The 5,021-nt window shown below is 35.3% G+C and overlaps 1 long non-coding RNA gene across 1 annotated transcript in view; it reads right to left on the bottom strand.

Moving 5' to 3' along the window:
- Window positions 1–210: 210 nt before the first annotated feature.
- LOC109366032 overlaps window positions 211–5,021 on the bottom strand; it is a 10,561-nt gene continuing 5,750 nt past the window's right edge. The window contains exon 2 of the long non-coding RNA XR_002112024.2: window positions 211–1,589. This is a non-coding gene — a long non-coding RNA (uncharacterized LOC109366032). The remainder of the gene's footprint in view (window positions 1,590–5,021) is intronic.

Here is a 5,021-nt window from a genome sequence, read left to right as displayed (position 1 = left end):
AGTGAGGCTGATTCCTCAGGTGTACTTTTCTTCAGGAAAATAAATTGATGATTTCTCCTAGTTATCCACCTGTGCTGAATATTATTGATAATTCTCTGATAGAAGACTGTTGTTGGCCCTGCTTCTGTGAGCAGAGCTGAGGCAGTTGAATATATCATTGACCCACATGTCAAAGGTTTGGAAGAAGAAATAAAGCTGATGAAATTGCTGTTGTTTTAATAGGAGCTGTTTATTCGTCTTTGTTCTTTCTTTCTTGTCTTGAAACCCTCTAAGGTGTTCTGCCATCACTTGTGAAACTGCACTTATTGAGGCGTTGGAAAAGCTGTAGGGTAGCAAAAGCTTTGCTTTCTCCAGTAGATGGAAAATGTTTTAAGACATTTAATAGGAATTATGGCAGGTTCTGCTGGTGTTACTAGAAGATGATTTTTTTTTTTATATCCTTTTTAATAGTTTATCATAGAGTTTGTGTATGTTCCTGTTTGGCATAACTGCTAGGAATGCATGCTGCAAAGCTTGGTGTAATTTTAATGCTTATTTTAATGCTTTTTGGTGATATAACGTTCGGGGTTTTTTTGGTTTTGTTTTTAATCTTGTAGAAATTCCTTAAGATATTTGTTAGCATTGCATAGATAATGTTGCATGCTATGAATGTGGAAGGAATTCCATTTTTTACTCTGTAGATTGACTGTGGGTCAGATACTAAGGAACTGCACAAATGTCAGAATATCATGCAGTACATGACCTATTGGTGAACTGAATGCATTTAAAAGCAACATGTATTTGCTTTAATTCTAATTGTTGTACTCTGCATTGGTTTTATTGTGATTTATATTCTGCTAGAAAAACTCTTCAGCAACAAGTACGTATATCTGAATAATAATTGCAGCTTAGTTAAAAGTTAGTCCTCTGCAGATTTTTGCCTGCAGAATTTGAATTTGAATGGAGCACAAAGAAAGATGTGATGTTCTCAATGCCAGCTTTTGGTATTTTCTAGAACCTGCCACAATGAATGCAAGATAAAGAGTAGTATTAATACAGCTTTAAAAAAAAATAAAAATCCTTACTCAAAGATATACTCTGGAAATGTTACAGATAAGGATTTCTGACCTGAAGTTTACATATTCTCTACTACTCAAGAGATTAAATAGTTTATCAAGTGCTATCCATGTAATATACTCACTTATGCTAAAATATTGAAGTACGTATTGATTTGTGGTTGATACTGGTGGGATGGGAGTTTAAAAGCCTGCCAGTGTTCTTTGCCTGTGGGAATAGCGTCCCGACCTTTGTTTGTTGCTTCGTCCCACGTAGTTGAATAATAATCTCTCAGTACCTCCTCTGGCACTATAAAGGAGGGGTTTCCTTTCTCATGCAGGAGCATTGCTGCGGATTACTGTGGCTGGCTATTTACTGCTTTGTTTGCAGAAGCCTCTGTTTAATTCTTCAGGAAGTCCAGGTTTCCCTGCTACAAATCCCATTGTATCAGATGGAAGACTTTTCTCGAACTTCACTTGCTGCACATTCTTTTCCACTTTTTCCACTTGTTTTTTTCATATGCCTTCTTGTTGTGTTCTCCTTGTGTAAAAAGACTGGAACAGTTGGGAAAAAGAAAAAAAAGAATTGGTTTTTACAGAGATTTTTGAAAAACTGAAGTATTTATATTTCAATCTTCCATTGCTTAATACTTTCAGTGTTCTTTAATCAGTTCTCAGTAATCATAGACCAAACCTCTTATTTATTTGCACTTTTGTGTCATTTAACATTGAATGAGTAACTGTCTTCATTATTCCTTAATACTGCTAAAAGTAGAAATGCCTATGTGATAATAAGTACCTGGGGGCTAGATCTAAAGAGTAAAAGTGCATTTCAAGAAACAGAAGTCATTTTGCTGAAGCTTCCTGGAAGGCTTAAGTGATAATGTTTGATTTGAAAACTTATATGCCACGCTTTCAGTTTCAAATGTTACTTAAGTGGTTTATATAACTGTTAGGTTGGTTTCCTGCATTTGTAGTGATCTTTTTCAACTGGTGATGATCTGAAGTCAATGAGAATGTCAGAGAAGACCCATGAATTGGGAATGCCAATGTTCTCAAATAACATTTTGTCAAAGATTTTTGCAAGATTTTGGGGAATTTCAAAGCCTTCATGTTGTGAAATCATTGTTTCAAGTTTGCCACTCTGGTGCTTTTGTATGTTTAGCTGCTTTATCTGAAGACAGACTTTTGGAACATTTGGCCTCTTGGTTTTGAAGCTGTTCTTGCATAAAGTCAATGACAGTCTTAACAAAGTAGTTGAAGCACTGTTACGATGTGTTGGTGGGCGTTTTGATTGGCTGTTGTAGTACAGATCCACCAAACATTTTATTTATTGCCATTTGCTGCATATTGTAGCTACATATTGTCTGTTTTGTGACTAATTAAGGTGCGATACCAATTTGCTTTTTTTGTTTTGTTTAAAAGCACACACAAAAAACAAATAATAAAAAATACCAGTTAACTATCCAAGCCTTCTATTGTTGTCTCTCTACATGATGTACTTACGGAAATTACTGCAAGTTCAGCTAGTGATGGAAAAAGCATAAGAAGGCTCTGTATTTAAGGGAAGTGTTCTTTATGATTTGAAAGACTTAAAAGAAGCTGACTTGTCAGCTATGTGCTTCCAAGATATTTATTTTGCAGTCTAGATTATCAGAATCTAACTCTTGTAAAAATTGACTCTGCTGGCATGGTAGAAGACTGTACATTCCTATGTAAGGAGAAGTGGACTTGAACAGCACATATATAAAATATTTAAAACATGTTTAGATGAGAAACAGAGATCGCATATGATGCATGTAAATTCCTAAGATAAGAGCTTTTATAGCCTCATATTTGCTCACTTTTGAAATCCAGAGAACGATTTGATTTCTTTTTGGTAATTGGTGATTGTCAGTTCCTCATCTTTAGAGAAATATTAATTTGAGATATGTAAACGTTCTGGGGAGATTTGTCTACTTACAAGTTTATGTTAGTTAGTAATGCTTGGATATCTCTGTATCTATTTACTTTTTCACAAGAGATTTTTATTCATTAGCCTCTTTCCTTGACACAAGTCCACATTATAAATCACAGTAAACCTAGCTTGCAGTCTTGCCAAAGAAATGCAGGACTGAGTGCATTTGGAGGCTCAAGGCAGATTTTAGAGTGAGGAGTAGAAATTTAAGACCTTGTTTTCTTCTTGTGGTTGGGGGCACTTTGTGAGTCTTTGTGCACATTTGTTATATGTTACTGGCCAGGTGCTTTGAGCACGCTAAATGTGCCTTAAGCTAGAAATAAGTACATAAAATATAATACATAAATATAATATAATAATGAAGACTGTTTTGTAGCCTACCGCCTCCTTAATTTTTCGAAACGTGAAACCAGAGACTTCTGTACAACCGAACATTTGTATTTAAATTCTCTAGTAATCCAATAAAGAAAGATTGCAACTTTCTGCAAATGAAACATTAAACTAAGTGGAGCTTTATACTGGGAAAATATATTCATATTATGAAGTTTTGTGATGCAATTGTGCAGCTTATGTTTTAAAGGAAAACTTTGGAGAAGTGTGTTCAGATGCATGGGCTGCGGGGGGACAGCGCAACAAGCTGAGGTGGAAGAGCATGGGGAAAACAAGGCAGTCAGTGTCAGTGCATTTGGTTGTTTTCATACTCTGATTGTCAAAGCAAGAAACTAAAACTCGAGTGACAGTTGTTCATTCACTTCTTTTCTGAAACGAATAATGCTAATGTTGTATCTCAGTGGTCATGGTGCAGTTTTGTCACTTCTCTGTTCTGTTAATGCCCAGAAGTAGGAGCAAGTTTTAGAAACAAAATTTTAAAACATAATAATAGAGAAACCCATGAGATTGGAGAGATCCTTTAGCTGTTCTCTAGATCCCTTTTGAATGTATCTATGTTGCATTCCTTTGCTCTGCTAGTTAGTTCAGAGAATGAATACAATCTACAGCATTAAAACATGACTAATGCAGTGCACATTCTCAGTAAAATAGTCTCCTTTCCTTTCCGGGGAAGAGGAAGTCAACGTACTGATTGAGCATTAGGCAAAACCAGTTACTAGAAAGCTGAAGTAGTATACATGAGGAAGATTGCAAAGCTATAAAATCTGGCAAGAACAGTATGAAAGTGTAAGATAAAAAATAATTTACTGAATAATATATCAAAAGTCTTTAGTAATAACTTTATTTGAACACATTACCATGAACTTCACACAAATCATACGGCTATGTCATGATCGCTTTTATGAAAGAAAACTTATCAAGGAAAGGTAAGAGCAGAGAAACTTTGCTTCTGTATTGACTATTGAAAATCTTGGAAAGGCTGTCATGATGAAGACCTTCTTATAACTTGTCAGAGGAGCTCTTCTTGCACTCTTGTTAAAAAGTGCAAATAGACAACACAAAAGCAAGTTGCTAGAATCAGACAATATTCATCACATAACTGCAAAAAATGAGAGATGAAGTAACTTTACTGCTATTTAATGATTCTTCTTGCTAGCCACCCTTAGGCGCTTGGATATAAATGCAATGTGAAGCCATAATTAAAAGGATGATTACTAAGAATTTCATCTGTGCTGATTAGAATCTGTAGTAACAAAGATCTCATGGATGCATTATAATTTTAATAGCTCCATAATCTATGTGAAAAGGTGTTTCTCAAACCGTTTAGAGCTCACTGAATGAATTATCAAGAATATTGAACAATGAAGAATTTATTCACAGAGAAGGTAGTCAAGTAAGAAGTGTTGTAGTAGGCATCTCAGGGGAGTGATGGAGTCCCCATCCCCAGAGGTATTTAAAAGATATATGGATGTTGTACTAACGGGCATGATTTAGTGATAGGATGTAGTAGGTCAGGTTGGACTTGATCTTAAAGATCTTATCCGGTGTAGGTGACTCTATATGTAAAGAAGATCCAATTGGCTCTGGTATGTAGGATTTCCAGAAATCTTCTGCATGAGATCAAGGAGATTTAAAAAAAA

This window comes from Meleagris gallopavo, chromosome 2 (genome assembly GCF_000146605.3).
Source record: "Meleagris gallopavo isolate NT-WF06-2002-E0010 breed Aviagen turkey brand Nicholas breeding stock chromosome 2, Turkey_5.1, whole genome shotgun sequence".
Taxonomy (NCBI): domain Eukaryota; kingdom Metazoa; phylum Chordata; class Aves; order Galliformes; family Phasianidae; genus Meleagris; species Meleagris gallopavo.
The sequence above is the reverse complement of the archived record's forward strand: the minus strand, read 5'-3'. Positions and strand labels throughout refer to the sequence as shown.